General features: G+C 46.8%; 1 protein-coding gene and 1 pseudogene across 1 annotated transcript in view; both read right to left on the minus strand.

Annotated features, from left to right (window-relative positions):
• LOC119951774 (zinc finger protein 229-like) overlaps positions 1-19,023 on the minus strand; it is a 711,453-nt gene that overhangs the window by 153,719 nt on the left and 538,711 nt on the right. The gene's annotated exons all lie outside the window — the stretch shown is intronic.
• Positions 3,580-5,521, minus strand: LOC119951779 (annotated as a pseudogene).

A 19,023-nucleotide genomic window follows, 5' to 3' on the forward strand; every position in this document is an offset into this window, starting at 1 on the left:
TGCCTGGTTCAGTCTAATTCAATTTGAGCTGGTCCACCGGGCACACATGACGGCAGCGAGAATGAGCACGTTTTTTGGAATTAAAGGCAAGGGCAGCCCAGCAAACCATGTCCACATGTTTTGGGCATGCCCAGAGCTGAGAGAGTTCTGGCAGGGGTTCGCGAGGGCAATGTCCAAGGTGCTTAACACCGGGTGGTGCCGAGTGCGGAGGTAGCGATCTTTGGAGTGTCAGAAGACCCGGGAGTTCAGGGGGCGAAAGAGGCCGACGCCTTGGCCTTTGCCTCCCTAGTCGCCCGGAGATGGATTTTATTAATGTGGAGGGACTCAAAGCCCCTGAGCGGCCTTTTTACCATATAAAAAAATGCGCCGCACTGCGTATGAACTCGCTGGTGTCTCCCCAGGTGGCCTAACTAGCTGAATCCCTTCGCACACACAGTGCAGGTGAATGGCTCTCCCCAGTGTGAACTCGCTGGTGTCTCTGCAGGGCGAATGACATTCTAAACCTCTTTGTGCAGTGAGAGCAGCTGAACGGTCTCTCCTCAGTGTGAATGCGCTGGTGCTCCATCAGTCCCTAAAACCACTTGAAGCCACTCCCAGTCAGAGCATTTAAAGGGTCTCTCCTAAGTGTTTGTGACGTGGTTCAGCAGCTTGGGTAACTCAGTAAATCCCTTCCCATCTGCAGAGCAGTTCAGCGGTGTCTCCACGGTGTGAACTTGTTGGTGTTTCATCATTTGGAATGAATGAAGTACTAAATCCATTCCCACAGTCAGAGCAGATGAATGGTCTCTCCCTAATGTGGATTCGCTGGTGTTTCTGTAGGTGGGTGATCCACTGAAGCCCTTCCCACATACAGAGCAAGTGAATGGTCTCACTCCGGGTGTGAATGTGTCGAATTTCCAGATGAGATGGGTACCTGAATCTCTTCCCACAGTCTCCACATTTCCACCATTTCGCTAAGGTGCTGGATGTTCTGCTGTCTCTCCAGGTTAGACAATCAGTTGAACTCTCACACAGGACATGTACAGCCTCCCCCCGCTGTGAATGGTGTGATGTTTTTTTCAGGCTGTGTAACTGGTTTCAGCTCTTTCCACAGTCACTGCTCTGGGACACTCTCACTCGGGTGTGTGTATATAGAACATATAGAACATAGAAAAATACAGCACAGAACAGGCCCTTCAGCCCACGATGTTGTGCTGAACTTTTGTCCTAGATTAAGAACAAATTAATCTACACCCCCTCATTCTATAATAATCCATGTACCTATCCAATAGCCGCTTGAAGGTCCCCAATGTTTCCGACTCAACTACTTCCACAGGCAGTGCATTCCATGCTCCCACTAGTCTCTGGGTAAAGAACTTACCTGTGACATCCCCTATATCTTCCACCATTCACCTTAAATTTATGTCCCCTTGTAATGGTTTGTTCCACCCAGGGACAAAGTCTCTGACTGTCTACTCTATCTATTCCCCTGATCATCTTATAAACTTCTATCAAGTCGCCCCTCAACCTTCTCCGTTCTAATGAGTAAAGGCCGAGCACCCTCAACCTTTCCTCATAAGACCTACTCCCCATTCCAGGCAACATCCTGGTAAATCTCCTTTGCAGTGGATAAAGGTGGATTTTTTTTCAGCCTGGATTAAAGGCCAAGTTCCCCACTCCATTCTGACTAAAGCTATGAATTTATTTCTCAGAAAATATCAATTATCTCAGTGCTTTTCCAACCACACTTATATTTACAATCTTTTGAAACAGACAGAATAGAGAAACATTTCTCCTTCTAATTTCAAAGACTGGCAATATTCCAGACCCGTGGAATTGAGTGACTATCAGATTTTGATATAATGTTTGGTTTGAAATTTCCGTCTATAATTCCGCATCTTCAAATATCCTGGAAAAGGAATTTACAAAAGACACCACTGTCAGTACAGGATAGAAATTCAGAACAGACAATTCTAGTTTCTATGGAACATTTGTTCCTCTTTTACTCCCCAAAATCTGTGAATCTCCATCCCACACACTCTCTCTCCATTCTCACTCTGCTGTATCTAATATTCACCCTCCCAATTCTCCTGAAGATGCTGAATCAGGTCACCATCTGAGCTGGAAATTCATCGACGCTGTCACACTGGAGAGAGGCCATTTACCTGCTCTCAGTGTGAGAAGGGATTCAGTGATTCATCCAACCTGCGGTCACACCAGCGAGTTCACACTGGGGAGAGGCCATTCACCTGCTTTCAGTGTGGAAAGTGATTCACTCAGTTACACCATCTGCCGGCACACCAGCGAATTCACACTGGGGAAGGACCATTTACCTGTTCCACGTGTGGGAATGGATTCAGTAATTCTTCCCAACTGCTGACACACCAGCGACTTCACACTGGAGAGAAACCATTTACCTGCACCGTGTGTGGGAAGGGATTCACTCATTTATCCAGCCAGTGGAGACACAAAGTCACTCACACCAATGAGAGACCCTTTAAATGCTCTGACTGTGGGAGCAGCTTCAAAAGCTCTCGAGAAGTGATGTACCAACAGCACATTCACACCGAGGAGAGACCGTTCAGCTGCTCTCAGTGCACAAAAAAGTTTAAAAGGTCCTCCAACCTGCGGGAACACCAGCGAGTTCACATGGGGGCGAGGCCGTTCACCTGCACAGTGTGTGGAAAGGGATTCTCTCGGTCATCCCATCTGCTGAGACACCAGCGAGTTCACATGGGGGCGAGGCCGTTCACCAGCTCAGTGTGTGGAAAGGGATTCTCTCGGTCATCCCATCTGCTGAGACCCAGGGAGTTCACATGGGGGCGAGGCTGTTCACCTGCACAGTGTGTGGAAAGGGATTCTCTCAGTCATCCCATCTGCTGAGACACCAGCGAGTTCACATGGGGGCGAGGCCGTTCACCTGCACAGTGTGAGGAAAGGGATTCTCTCAGTCATCCCATCTGCTGAGACACCAGCGAGTTCACTCGTGATGACGGAGTTTGGATTCTATTCCTTTAGCTGCTGGTAATCACATCCAGGACTGAACCATGTTCATTCTGCCACTTGGGGAAGTGGGAGGGTCGGAGGGTTTCTTTTTGCTGGACTGGCCGGTCTCACCACTTTGCTTCCAGTGGGCTGATGCTCTTTGAGCCTGGGAGAGCACATTTCCACTGAAATGATCCACAAAACCGATAAAGTACATTTATTCTAACTTTCAAAATAAGTAGTGTCTTTTCCTGATTTCAGGCAGATCTAAAATACAGACAGAATTGTAAAAAGGTCTGGCAGCATCTGTGGTGAGAGAAACAGACGTTTCACGTCCAATGTAACTCTACTTCGGAACTAAACAGGGAGAAATGTGATGGGTTTGATGCTGGTGAGAAAGGGGGAGGGTCAGGTAGAACAAAAGAGAAAGTCAGGGATTGGTTAGAGCAGGGGTGTCAAACTCAAATACACCGTGGGCCAAAATTTAAAAATCGGGACAAGTCGAGGGCCGGACTGGTTCAAAGTTTTTTTGCAAAACTTATTGAAATGAACTTATTGAACCTGGAACTAATAAAGCTTAGGTTATTGCCTATAAAAACAACATTAAATATTAAATAAATAAAAAAATTAGTTGCATTTATTTCTTATTGCTTTATCTGGAGCTTTTCCAGAGTAATTTCTAATGAAAACATTTTTCCACAGGCCAACACTTTGTGATTCACACTAGTCTAAGCCAGATACTTGACATCTCATCTTGGATGCAAGTTCATCAATGTTTGGAGTCAGGCTCTGAGCTGAGGAAATCCTCAGGATTGAGTGAAGGTGTTCATCAGAAAGACGACTCCTGTGTGATGTTTTGTTTATCTTCATCAAAGAGAACAGTTGTTCACACAGGTATGTGCTGCCAAACATAGAGAGCATTTGAGCAGCTTGGTTACGCAGCTGAGGCATTGTGTTGGGGATGAAACGTAGAAACTGTGCAGCACCCACAGAGTCATACTTTGCCTTGAGTGTGTCACTACATTGGAGTTCAATCAGCTCCATTTGTATATTGGTTGGTGCGCTTTCCACGTCAGCTGCAAATGGATTACTGAGCAGTTCAAACCTGTTTTTTTGGGCTTCAAAGTCGGCAAATCGCTGTGTGAAGTCGGCACCAAATATGCTAAGTTTTTCAGCAAACTGTGCACGTGGGAACACTGCGGTAGAGACCTGCTCTTTCATAATTTGGCAGCACGGAAAATGGCTCAAGTTTTCTGGCTGCATCTGCGTCTCCCACAGGCGCAGCTTAGTTTTAAAAGCCCTCACTGCAGCGTACATGTCTGTGATCACATGGCCCCGCCCCTGAAGCTGTAGGTTGAGCGCGGTGAGATGGCTCGTGATGTCACACAGAAACGCCACTTCACAAAGCAACTTTTTATCCCGGAGCTCTGTTGTGTCTTTCCCTTTGCTTTCCATGAACTGACAGATCTCATCACGCAACTCGAAACATCTTTTCAGCACTTTTCCTTGACTTAGCCATCGCACCTGTGTGATAAGGCAAATCATTATATTCTGAACCTAACTCCTCCAGAAACGACTTGAACTTGCGGTGATTTAAACCTTTGGCTCTTATGAAGTTAACTGCTCGTGTTATGATGCTCATTATATGTTCCATTTTCAAGGCTTTGCCACACAACGACTCTTGATGTATGATGCAGTGATAAGCTGTCAGCTCACCTGCGCCGTTTTCCTCCCGCATCTTCTCCCGGATTCTGCCCACCAATCCACTCTTTTGACCGCACATCTGTCGTCAGTCCCACAAGTTTATTCCAAGGCAGCCTCATTATATTTACACATCTGGATACCTCTTCAAAGAGATCTTTTCCAGTAGTTGTGCCATGCATTGATCTTAATCCCAAAAGTTCCTCTGTTACACACAGACTTGAGTCCACTCCACGGATGAAAATTGACAATTGGGCAGTATCAGAAGTGTCCTTGCTCTCATCCACAGCAAGGGAATATGCGATGAAATCACTTCCCTTTCCCACCAACTGTTGTTGTAGATTGGTGGCAAGCTCACGTACACGGTCGGCAACGGTGTTTCTGCTCAGGCTCACATTTGAAAAGGCTTGCCTTTTATCTGGACACACGACGTCGCAAACTTTAATCATGCAGTTTTTAACAAATTCTCCCTCGGTAAAGGGCCAAGCTGATTTAGCGATCTCTGCTGCCACAATAAAACTAGCCTTTACAGCAGCCTCACTTTGTGATTTGGCCTTTGTGACCATAGCCTGCTGTGACGCCAGACTTCTTTTCAACTCTTCTACCTTCTGGAGCTTCTGTTTCTTGTCCAGATGCTTGTACTTGTCGTGGTGTTTCGTTTCATAGTGTCGTCTTACATTATATTCTTTGATTACAGCCACACCGTCTCCGCACACAAGACAAACAGGTTTGCCCTTTATATCCACGAACATATACTCTGCCTCCCATCTGCCTTGAAAACCCCTGTTTTCTAAGTCCACCTTTCGTTTAGCCATTTTTGGGGTGAGGACTAGCTAAAAGTTGACCACAGATGACTAGCGCTATAAGGATGCTGATGAAAGAGTGGGGCAAGCGCGAGAAATGCACTGGCAATGTATTGTAGGATTTGTAGTATTAGTGGTGGGGCAATATACCGGCGGACCAGCTCGAATAGAAAAAAATTTATTCATTAATGATATTCAGGAAATAAACCAGGAAACCAAATAAACACTGAAAACCCTGAAACCCTGATACCTGAATAAACTCGGCATCAGCGCTTCAATTGCTGGGGCCAGCTTTAATAGTAATTAGATATTATCTCGCGGGCCAAAGATAATTCCACCGCGGGCTGGATTTGGCCCGCGGGCCTTGAGTTTGACATATATGCCATAACCTAACCTGCACATCCCTGGTCACTGAGGGGCAATTTATCAGGGCCAATCCCCCTAACCCATACATCTTAGGACTGTGGGAGGAAACCAGAGCACTTGGTGGAAACCCACACAGGCACGGGGAGAACGTACAAACCCCACACAGACAGTGACCAAGGCCAGAATTGAACATAGGTTCCCGGTGCTGTGAGGCAACAGTGCTAACTGCTAATCCATTGTGCCGCTCAATAAATGTAATTTATTTTCAGAACGAGTCCCCAAACTTGGATATATCACACTCGGTCCACTCACCAAGATCACTCATGAAGACTGAGACTTGATTTTATATAACAACCATGTCTTTCACTGCATTTCAAATACCCTATGAAAATCCAAATACAGTATCTCATGAAACTATTTGATTTAAAACAGAATGACTTGTTGTGATTTGGGATTCACTGCCTGACAATGGTGCAGGAAGTAAATTCTACGTAACTTTCAAAAGGGAACTGGACAGGTTCTGCAGGAAAATAAACTTGCACGGTGATGGGACCAATTAGATTGTTCATTCAAAGAGCTAGCATGGGAATGGTGGGCTTAATGGCCTCCTTCTTTGCCCTTTGATTCTCGTTTACATTTGAAGAAAATCTTGGACTTGAACCAGAGTTTGGCAGTATTTGGGAAATACCTGAAACCCACTTCCTACCGGGGGGAAGAAGCGGAGATGATGGAACGTTTCCAAAGGGAAATTGGATGGGCTTTTGAGGGAAATAAACTGACAGGGATACGGGAATAGAACAGGGCAATCATTTGATCAACAGAAATCTACAAGTTGTGAATCTTTGGAATTCTCTACTCCAGAGGGCTGTGGGAGCTCAGTCATTGAGTGTGTTTAAAGCAGAAACTGACATATTCCTAAATCCCAATAACACAAAGGGATATGGGGATAGTGTGGGGAAAAAGGCATTGAAGTGAATGATCAGCCATGATCGTACTGAATGGTGGAGCAGGCTTGATGGGCTGAATGGCCAATTCCTGCTTCAATGTTCCAATGATACAAAGATAGGGAGGAAACTAAATTGTGAAAAGGACATAATGAGGTTACAAAGGGATATAGATCGGTTAAGTGAGTGGGAAAAGATCTGTAAAATCTAGTATTATGTGGGAAAATGTGACATTACCCATTTTGGCAAAAAGAATAAAGAAGCTTATTATCTAAATGGTGAGAGATTGCAGAGCTCTGAGATTCAGAGGGATTTGGGTGTCCAAGAGCATGAATCACAAAAGGCGAGTATACAAGTACAGCAAGTAATTAGGAAAGCTAATAGAATGTTATTGTTTATTATGAGGGGAATTGAATACAAAAGTAGGGAGGTTATGCTTCAGTTATACAGGACATTGGTGAGACCACATCTGGAGCACTGTGTACAGTATTGCTCTCATTTAAGGAATGATGTCAATGTGTTGGAAGCAGTTCAGAGAAGGTTTACTGGACTCATACCTGGAATTGGAGGCTGGTCTTATGAGGAATGATTGGACAGGCTGGGCTTGTGTCCGATGGAGTTTAGGTGACTTGACTGAACCGTATAAGATGCTGAGGGGCCTTGACAGGGTGGATGTGGAAAGGATGTTTCCTCTTGTGAGAGAATCTAGAAATTGGAGTCACTTTAAAAGTAATAACTTGCCCATTTAAGGCAGAGGAGAACTTTTTCTCTCCGAGGGTCGCGAGTCTTTGGAACTCTCTTCCTCAAAGGGCAGTGGCAGCAGAGTCTGTGAATATTTTTAAGGCAGCGCAGGATACATTCTTGGCAAGAAGGTGAAAGGTTATCGGGGGGTCAGCGGGAATGTGTTTTTGAGATTATAATCAGATCAGCCATGAACTTACTCAATAGTGGACCAGGCTTGAGGGGCCGAGTGGCCTACTCCTGTTCCTAATTCGGATGTTATCGCATCTTTTCTAATAGATTGTATCATTTTCCCTCCGACTGATGTCAGGCTAATGGGTCTGTGGTTTCCCCGTTTTCTCTCTCCCTCCTTAAATAATGGGGTTACATTTACCACCTTCAATCTGCAGGAACCATTCCAGAATCTGCAGAATTTGAAAGATGATCACCAATGTATCCACTATCTCTACAGCCGCCTCTTTCAACACTCTGGGATGTGGAGCATCAGCTTTTGGGGATTTATTAACTTTAAACCACATTAATTTCTCCAGTGCTACTTTTTCACTAATACTAATCTCTTTCAGTTCCTCGTGCTCACTAGTCCCTTTGTTCTCTCGTGTTTTTGGGACAATTTCTGTATCTTCCTCGTGAAGACAGACACGCATTGTTTAGTTTATCTGCCATTTCCTTATTCCCCATTATAAACTCTCCTGTCTCTGCCTGGAATGGACCCACATTGGTCTTTGTTAATCTTTTCCTTTTCACATTCCTACAGGAACTTTTCCAGTCGTTTTTTATGTTTCTCCCCAGTTTGCTCTCATATTCTATTTTCTCTTTATCAGTTTCTTGGTCCTCCTTTGCTGAATCTAAAACAAGTTCCCAATCCTCAGGCTCACTACTATTTGGGCCACTTTATGAGTCCCCTCCATTGATTTAATGGAATCTTTAACTTTTCTTGTCAGCCACGATAGCTTCACTTTTGCTGTTTAATTTTTGTTTCTTAAAGGAATCTATATTTTATGTCAATAAAATGCTAGCGGTTGCCTGTCTATTGTCTATCGTTATACACAGAACAACAAAGAACAAAGGACAGTACAGCACAGGAACAGGCCCTTCGGCCCACCAAGCCTGCTCGGATCATGATGTCTGTCTGAACTATTCCACGTGTGGCCTAACTGAGGTTCTGTACAGCTGCAGCATGACTTGCCAATTTTTATACTCAATGCCCCCACCAATGAAGACAAGCATGCCGTCTGCCTTCTTAGCTACCTTATCCACCTGCATTGCCACTTTCAGTGATATGTTTATTGTAATTTCCCAATCTACCACAGACAACTTGCCCCTCAAACCACGACAGTTTCCTTCTGCGAGAAACACCCAGATAAATTAGGGAAAAGAACCATGTAACCACCATAGCCCATCTAAATGGCAATGTGGCTGCTTTGGGAACTAAATATCTTCCAACATGCAAACACCTTTTCATTCTGTGCTCCTCGTCAAACTTGGAACCAGGTAATCGCAACGAGGCTCAAAAATGTTCAGCCCACCGGAGGCAGAGGTGTTAGGCCGGCCAGTCCAGCAGAAAGAAACCCTCCAATCATCACCATTCACCAGATGTCAGAATAAACAAAATGCAGTCCTGGATGTCAGTGAGAGCAGAAACAATAACAACGGAGCCAACATCTGGAATTTATTGTGAACTTGTTGGAGTCACAACAGGTGCGATGAATCACAAAACCCCTCCCCACATTGAGAGCAGATGAATGGTCTCTCCCCAGAATTAACTCGCTAGTGTCTCCGTAGTTCGGACGGATCATTGAATGTCTCCCCTGCTCAGAGCAGGTGAATGGCTTCTTCCAGGTGTGAACTCGCTAGTGTTCCTGCAGGGTGTATGGATATCGGAATCCCTTCACTCACTAAGAGCAGGTTAACGGCTTCTCTCCAGTGTGAACTTGCTGGTGTCTCTGCAGGTTGGATAACCGAGTGAATCCCTTCTCACACTGAGAGCAGGTGAAAGGCTTCTCCCCAGAATTAACTCGCTGGTGTGTCATCAGGCTTGATGAAGTCATGAATCCTTTCTCACAGTGTGAGCAATTGAATGGCCTCTCTCCAGTGTGAACTCGCTGATGTATCTGCAGGCTCGATGAAGTAGTGAATCCCTTCTCACACTGAGAGCAGGTGAACGGTCTCTCCTCAGTGTGAACTCGCTGATGTATCCGCAGGTCAGATGATTGAATAAATCCCTTCCCACAATGAGAGCAGTGGAATAGCCTCTCCCCTGTGTGAACTCGCTGATGTATCTGCAGGCTCGATGAAGTAGTGAATCCCTTCTCACACTTTGAGCAGGTGAATGGCCTCTCACCAGTGTGAACTCGCTGGTGTTTCAGCAGGTTCGATGAATGAGTGAATCCCTTCCCACACTGAGAGCAGGTGAACGGCCACTCCCCAGTGTGAACTCGCTGGTGTATCCGCAGGTCGGATGATTGAGTGAATCCCTTCTTACACAAAGGACAGTTGAACGGCCTCTCCCTAGTGTGACTGCGCCGATGAACTTCCAACTGAAATGGGGCCCTGAATCCCTTCCCACAGTCTCCACATTTCCACCGTTTCTCCATGTTTTGGGTCTCCTCTTGTCTCTCCAGATCGGACAATCAGTTGAGGCCTCGTCCACATACAGAGCACGTGTACGGTACCTCCCTGCTGTGAACGGTGTGATGTTTTTTCAGGCTGTGTAACTGGTTCAAACTCTTTCCAAAGTCAGTGCTCTGGAACACTCTCACTCGGGTGTGTGTGTCTCGGTGCTTTTCCAGTCACACTGATGGTTAAAATCTTTTGAAACTGAAAGAAAAGACAAACATTTCTCCTTCTAGATTCAAAGGCCGATGATATTCAGTTCCAGGGAATTGAGAGACTCAGTCAGATTGAGACGTGACATTTGAGATTTCTGTCTCTAATTCCTCCACTTCTAATACCCTGTAAAAACAATTTACAAAAGACATCACTGTCAGTACAGGATAGAAATTCAGAACAGACAATTCTAGTTTCTCTGAAATATTCTTTCCTCTCTCATTCCCCAAAAGCTGTAAATCTCCATCCCACACATTCTCCCTCCATTCTCACTCTGCTGTATCTAATATTCACCCTCCCAATTCTCCTGAAGGTGCCGATTCAGGCTGATTGACAGATCCATGATCACTGTTTTCTGTCCTGGAAACAGAGATCATAAAAACTAGGACCTGCAGTTGGCCATTCAGCCCATCAAGCCTGCTTGTCTATTCTGTGGGATCATTGGCCGATCGATGTCAGTGACATTCTCTGTGTTACTGACCAGAGGCTGAGTGTGCTGACTCAATATCTGTGAGTTCATGAGGCCGAGCTGTAAAACACCATGAAGAGGCTCAATGATCCGGAGGAGAGAATCCTGAACATTGAGCAAGATGCCTCCTCGGTGAGGCAAGAATTTAATCCTTGGAAAACCGGCTGAGTGGGGTGGTGGACTCCTGGGGAACTTGGAGAACCGAGGGTCAGAGAAAGAACATCCAAGTAGTCGGCCTGCTAGAAGGTGTGGAGGGTAAGGATCCCGTTAGGTTCTTTGAGGACCGGCTGCCACGTTTTCTCCAGCTGGATGTGAAGCCTGGGTGTTTTAAATTAGAAAGGGCATCGGATCCTGTCTTTGAGGCCGAGGGATAGTTTTCATCCCAGGCCTGGAATCATTCCCTTCCACAACTTGAAAGATCAGCAGAAGGTCCTGGAGACGGGTATGGTGAGGTGGGACCTGGCTCCATGAGGGAATGAGGATTTCCTTCTTCCAGGACTTTTCGGCAGCCACACAAACGAAGCATCGAGGCTTCGATGAAGTTTGAAGGGAACTCAAGGCTGCGGGAGTGAATTACGTCGCTTTATCCTGTGACCCTGAAAATTGTATCTGACAATCCGTCAAGTCTTTCGATAATCCGACTACTGCCTTGGCCTTAACTAAATCCATGAAGGGCAAGGATTGGAGTGATGATTTGCAGCTGATGGTTAAAATATTTTGAATCCGACAGAAAAGACAAACATTTCTCCTTCCAGATTAAAAGGCCGGTGATATTCAGTTCCAAGGAATTGAGAGACTGTCAGATCGAGATGTGAAGTTTGAGATTTCTGTCTGTAATTCCTCCTCTTCTAATATCCTGTAAAAACAATTTAACTCAGGCTCTAATCCGGACTCTTTCCCTATCATGGTGTTGTTGTCTGAATTTGTTATCTTTTATCCTGTTGAAGAGAGTTGTTATTCTCTGAGCACCGATTGAATGTCATCTTCTCCTCGAGTGTTACAGGGACTCGTATTATCTTATCTCAGTTATGGTAGATGTGCCGTGTGCTGATTATCCGTCGTCTTTCTTCTATTATCCGAGTGTTAATCATGGCAGAACCGAGTGGTGCCATTGCCGAGGGGTGGATGGTGGTGGATGCAGGTCTTCACGGGTGGGTCTAAAATGTGGGAGGGACATTCGATCCCCATTCCCTTGTTGGCCCTTCTTTTCTTCTCCCCATTTCGGAGAAGGTATCCTGAGGGTAACAACAGTCTGGCCGTGGGGTTAATCCTCCGGGTCCTCAATCTTATTGAGGAATGTCCCCATGGATCTATAGTGGTGGTGATTCTTTTGTATTTTTGTTATTATGGGAGGGTTTATGTGTTGTTGACTTTATCCTACTCTGGTACAGACGGGGCTTTTATCCGTGAAAGGAGCAGTTTGGGGAAACTTTGGTGCCTCTGGTGTAAAGTGAGTTGGAGGAGGGAGTAATGGCACACGCCCGATTGTGGCGTGAAAATCTGTTCCTGTTCTCTCTGTCGCCTAACTAATAGCGGCAGTTAATCTGCAAATTTTCTCAGGGAATGTACGGGGCATCCATCACCCTATCAGAAGGAAAAAGATCCTCTCCTTTCATAAGGAGAAAGTCGACATAACCTTAGTGCAGAAAACTCAGCCTATTCTGGGAAGGATATTGTTAAACTAGAAAGAGTGCAGAAGAGATTTACCAGGATGCTGCCAGGACTTGATGGTCTGAGTTATAAGGAGAGGCTGGGTGGGCTGGGACTTTTCCCCCTGGAGCGTAGGAGGCTTAGCGGTGATCTTATAGAGGTCTATAAAATAATGAGGAGCATAGATAAGGTATATAGTCAACATCTTTTCCCTGAGGTAGAATCTAGAACTAGAGGGCATAGGTTTAAGGAGAGAGATACAAAAGAGATCAGAGGGTAACTTTCTTCACACAGAAGGTGGTGAGCATCTGGAATGGCTGCCAGAGGCAGTGGTAGAGGCAGGTAGAATTTTGTCCTTCAAAAAGCAGTTAGACAGTTACATGGGCAGAGTGGGTATCGAGGGATATGGGCTAAATCCTGGCAAGTGGGACTAGCTTAGTGATAGAAACTGGGCAGCATGGACAAGCTGGGCCGAAGGGCCTGGTTCAAAGCTGTAAACATCATAACTCTACCTGGAACAAAATGAAACCTTGCCTCAAGTTTGTTCAGCTCCAATCACCAGGCGCTAAGGGAGGGCATGGTCTCCCAAAAATCAGGCTTCATCAATTGGCCTCTCGTCTTAGGTTCATAAGAGATTGGGTTAGGATGGAGCCAACATTCATCTGGCTCAATACAGAAGCAGACCAGTCAGTTCTCCCTCTATCCAAAACTGGCAGAGGCTGATTATGGAATGAATCTCCATGCAATTTTTAATGTCTGTAATTCATTTGGAGTCTGATGCATTGGGTAAAGTATGGGACTCCTATCTCAAATACATCGGCTCCAATGTGACTGACTTGCACCTCCTGGGCTTTCCATGAGTGAATTCAATTCAACTTAGGGCAGGGGTAGGGCACAATGGTTAATGCTGCTACCTCAGCGCCAGGGACCCAGGTTCAATTCCAGCCTTAGGTGGCTGTCTGTGTGGAGTTTGCATATTCTCCTTGTGTCTCTGTGTGTTTCCTCCGGGAGCTCCGGTTTCCTCCCATTGTCCAAAGATGTGCAGCGAAAGTGGATTGGTCACACTAAATTGCCCCTTAGTGTCCAAGATGACTAGGTTAGGTGGGTTGACCATGATCAATGCACCGGGTTACGAGGATAGGATGGGGAGTGGGCTTCAGTGAAATGCTCTTTCTGAGGCTCAGTGCAGACTTGAGGGGCGAATGGCCTTCTGCACTATAGGAGTTCTATGTCATCTATGTTGTGTTATTCATTTTAATTTGTATATGCTGTTAGTCTGTTTGTAATATTTTACAAACTGAACTGTTATCCTTTGTTTTTTATAGAATCTTACCCTCTTTCCCCACTCACTATTTTAACCTGTTAACTGGTTGTTCAATTGATCTGGCATTTCACCTTGAGGCTCTGGTCCCTCAAATATCTTCTTCCAAATGAATTCTGCAATGTGTTGTGTGTATTTATGTTGGCAATATCTCTTGTTCCGCTCTGTGCCCATTTGCCACCATTCTTTCTGTTACTCGGTTGCACTCATTGTTTAAAAAATGATTTAAAAATAACAATTTATTAAAAATCTGTCCAACTCATCCGTGAATATATTCAATGACCCCCACACCCCACTGGTCCCTGTGGAAGAGAAATCCAGAGACTAATAACCCTCTGAGGGAAGAGATGACTGGAAATATATAACATAGTGACAGTACAATATTACAAGGCTAGAAATAATAAATATACATTAATGTATTACAGAACCATAAATAATATATCTAATCTGTACCATATAACACGAGACAGATCTCTGTCCGAGATTAATTTACTGACCTTTTAAACGTCAGCCATCTCCTGGAGAAACCAGCCCTTTAATTGTGAAGAAATAAATGCATCAAGCTGAGGGAGCAAAGGATGTCAATGTCTTTAAGAGAGAGAGAGACCTGGGCCAAGCTTTCCAGAGTCTGCACCCTCCCTGGATTCACTTCCTTTCCCTTCAGTTGCTGCAAGTGACCAATTGAAGGTGAGAATGAGAAAAGAAATGGAAAGGGGGAGAAAAGAAAGTGTTTTACTCACAGATGTTGGAGACAAGAGGAGGTTTTAAGTCTGTGTGGGGCCCCAGCTTTCCTCATTGTCCTGCTCCCGCATTCAGACAACGGGGGAGTTGATTGGATGGTGTAAGAGAGTCCTTCCGGTTCACCAACTCTTCACATTGGTCAACAACTTTCACCCTGACCTTCCTGCTGAGGTGTTGACCAATGGGAAGAGTTAGGACCGGAAGGACTCGGGTCCTCTATCCAATCAGCGCGGGTTTTGCGTGGATGAAGATTGAGCTTCACACAAAGGAACTGAATCCAGGGAAGGTGCAGACTCTGGAAAGCTTGGCCCAGGTCTCTCTCTCTCTGAAAGATATTGACATCCTTTGCTCCCTCAGCTTGACACATTTATTTGTCTGGCTAAAAGAATGGTCTCTTTCATAATATCCACAATCCCAGTATCCGCTGACATTCTCAGTCCATCGCCAACTGTTCTATAGCCAGGGCAAACAGCAGCAGGGAGAGTGGGCACCCCTGCCTCGTCCCCCGGTGCAGCCTGAAATAATCTGAAATCACCCGGTTCGTCCGTATAAATGCCACTGGTGCCTGGTATAACAAGCAGACCCAGTCCACAAAACCTGCCCAAATCCAAACCGCTCCAGGACCTCCCACAAATAGCCCCACTCCACTCGATCAAAGGCCTTCTCTGCATCCATTGCGACCACCACCTCTACCTCTCGTCCCTCTGGAGGTATGATGACGTTGAGTAGCCTCCTGATGTTGGCCGCCAAATGCCTCCCCTTCACAAACCCCTCTCGGCATCCCCTATCACCCCTGGGACACAATCCTCTATTCTCGAGGCCAAGATTTTAGCCAACATTGAGCAGGGAGATCGGTCTCTTTGACCCCATTGTTCCGGGTCCTTTTCCCACTTCAAAATGTGGGAGAACGAAGCCTGCGACAATATCGGGGGAGCACTCCCAGCTCTCTTGCCTCGTTAAAATCCCTTACCAACAGTGGACCCAATTACCCCCCCCCCCCCCCCCCCCGAGAATTCCACCCGGTACCCGTCCGGACCCTTGCCCAATTGCATCACCTCCAAACCCTCCAGAGCTTCTGGCAGCCAAATTGGTTTCCCAGGGCCTCCATCAGCTCTTTATCCACCTTTGGGACCTCCAACACCTCTATAAACCGCCTCATCGCCTCCGCCCCGCTGGGGGTTCCGACTCGTACAGCTTGCTATAGAAGTCCCTAAACAACCCATTCACCCCCTCCAGGTCCAAGGCCATATTCCCTCCTGCGTCCTTCACTTTCCCGATCTCCCTCGCAGCCTCCTGTTTCCTCAACTGGTGCGTTCGCATCCTGCTCGCCTTCTCCCCCATACTCATACACCGCCCCTCTCACCCTTATCAACTGCCCCACCGCCGCTGTTCTGTTCCAGGGAGCGGGCCACTTTCTGATTGAAGGGACAGGATTTCTGTTCTGGCGAGGGTGTGACCGGGGCCGGGGGGGGGGGGGGGGGGGGGGGGGGGAGGGTGCCACAGACCCAGCCATTTATTTTGTAGAGGCTGTTTTACGTGGCGTGGCTGCCAACCCCTCAGCGGTCGCAGCATCGGTGAGGGGGCTGCGCCGATTTTTTCCATGTAAAACTGCACAGATCCTCCGCAATTAGCCTCGGGATTGGAGAATTTGGCTCAATATCTGTCACTGATTAAGGGACAGGGGACGGGATTCTCCGCTTGCCGACGGTGATTTTGTAATCAGCGATCAGACAGAGAATTCCTTTTTCCGACTGAATCGGGGGTGGCGGCAGTTTTTGGACGATCCGCACCCTCCAAAACGGCATCATTGAGGAGTATGGCGCTGCCATTGGGACGGCCTCAGGATGTTAGCTGAAGGCCCTCATCCGATGCTCCACCCCTGATGGGCCAAGTTCCCGACCGCGCAGTTGATGTGTGGGCCCAGCCGTGCGGGAACCCGCGTGGCGACTGCGGACTGTGTCCAGCGGCTCCACAGTCGGTGAGGGGGGGGCGGCTTCGGCGAGGGCTGGGGGGACTGGTGGTCCAGGGGTGGCAAGGGGGGAATCCAGGGGGGGGCACTATCTGGCAGGTCAGGTCCACGCGTGGCCTACGCCATGTTGTCCAGAGCGACTGCTGCAGGACATCACCATGCGCATGTGCGGCCACGGACCCGGCCATTCTCTGGTCGGCTATTTTGTGGAGGCCGTGCGTTTTATGTGGCGCGATGCTAGCCCCTCACCGGTCAGAGGATCAGTGCTGGGACCTCGCCCATTTTTCCCACGTAAAACACCACGGATTGTCCAGACAGGCCCAAAATCAGAGAATGTTTCAATTCTCTGCGAATAACTTGCACAGAAAACTCAAGGTAAGATGAATTAAAGAGGTTGGGTTATTTTTACACACACGGGGGGGGGGGGGGGGGAAGGATTTCACAACACCCACCCACTTTTACACTGGTACAATAAACGGGGGATAAGGAAAAAGGAAAAGGGTTCCGGGAATGACCACAATAAAATACAAGTTATGGTTTTCCATGTGTCCAGAATCCAAAGTCTAATGGAATGTTCCTTCAGAGGGAGGTTTACTGTTGCGGGAGATCCGTCTTCCCAGCAGTGAGACTTCCACGATGGGGGAAGACATGGAGAGTGAGTCAGTCTGGGAGGCACAAGATCCAATGTTTCTGCCATATGCAGGTTTTTTTATTTATATTTTTATTGATGTTTTTCCATTTTAACAAATATCCAACAAAAGCTCCGGATTGGTGCAGCACAGCAGAAATGTCTCAGCAATACAGAAACACAGGAGAGGACAGGAGGGCGACAATACAGGTGGATCAGTATAATCATTAAGCTTGGTGTGTCCGTACGTACCAATGGATATACTGGAGAACAAGGGAGAGGAGGAAAAGGCCATGAAGAGATGGTGAAACGGTGACACCTTCCCCCCGTAGCGAGTGCTCGAACCGCCCACCAGAGTCCAGGATAAGATCACGGTGCCAGGTTCGGGCGAGCGTCAGAACACATCTCCCCCAGCTCCAGTCACACCAGAGGTATCAATAACACATCCTTATGTCCCCTTCTCAGATACAAGACCTGTCTGTACCTTTGCAGGAACCAGTCAACGGTTCTTAAACCCCAAAATAACAGAGACATAAATTTCAGAAAAGAATCAACCAGGACACTCGTCCTAAAAGGACGCAATAAAACCCCAACACCGGCACAGCACAGAACAATCATCATTCAACATAATTACACAGAGATGACCAGCAAATATTCACACAATTGGTTCAAATTCTAACCGATGCAGCTTCCAAGAGACTAACAATGATAGAATTTTTTAAAGTACGACCAAAACCAGAGGATCTCAGGAACCAAGATACAGCCCTGAGCATGCGGTCCCCTTGACGCACGCCCCTCACCACAAGACAAAAAAGGAAAAAGCTGCTCATTTGAAATCTCACTCAGCCTCTCAGGACACTCCGGCCAAGAAGGAACCTCCCAAGCAAAAGGGGGCAACAGGAAAGCGTCCACAGTACAAGACCTGACCCGGCCCTGTCCACCCTTGTACACAAGAGTCAGGAAAGCAAGGATAGCCACACCGTGCCAGCACTCACTACACACCCAACCTCACTCCTCTCTCACCACATCCCAGGGCAGTGCACTGTCCCTGTCAACACAAGAAGATTCACACCGTCCTCCACCAAGGAGATTCCACCCACAAGTAAAGGAAAACTCGTCAAGCCACCCAACAACTGGGCATCTCTGGAGGGGTACGTCCTCCATCCCCGCACACGGCAAAGGAACCCCCCCCCCCGACATACAAGATACCAAATCAGGGCCGACATCAGCACACTACCTCCCCAAGGAAAAGTAACCCCAAAAGAGAGTAACACCAGGATTGGCCAAAGGATGGCAGACAAGAACGAGCACCATATGGGATGTTAAGTAAATTGTCATATATATTATCATCTTTACGTAAATAATAATACATGTATAACTGTTGTAGTTCCAGCATCCGACCTCCAGGTGGTGTGAGTATGCAGACACGTGACCCGGGCACACCATGTGTTCCGAAGGTGTTGGTGAGGAGTTTGCAGCAGTCGCATATTAGAGTGACTCTGTCATACCTTAGTGTAAATTAGTGTTAGACCATTATTTCCAACTGTATTAATCTTAGATATTTTAGTAATTTCTTAGTGTCGTGTTACTAATAAATAACTGTGTTTATGAAACAAAGTCTGATGTTCTTTATTCACATGACAATCAAGATTCAACATCAGCCCAATCAAAGAACATTGCACCGTGCACCATCACAAAAAGGGTAATCTGGGCTGAGCTGCGTAGCCTCATCGGCAACAAAACACTGCCTCCCCATGGGAGCCCTGCGTCAACAAGGAGGGCATTCAGGAAGTCACTATATAATCCCACTTGGAGCAGGGGGCCTATCTCCCCCCTCAGCCTCACCCTCGCACCCAAGGGCTTCAACATCATTGATCCACAACACTCAAACTCTCACTCA

This window comes from Scyliorhinus canicula, chromosome 17 (genome assembly GCF_902713615.1).
Source record: "Scyliorhinus canicula chromosome 17, sScyCan1.1, whole genome shotgun sequence".
Taxonomy (NCBI): Eukaryota; Metazoa; Chordata; class Chondrichthyes; order Carcharhiniformes; family Scyliorhinidae; genus Scyliorhinus; species Scyliorhinus canicula.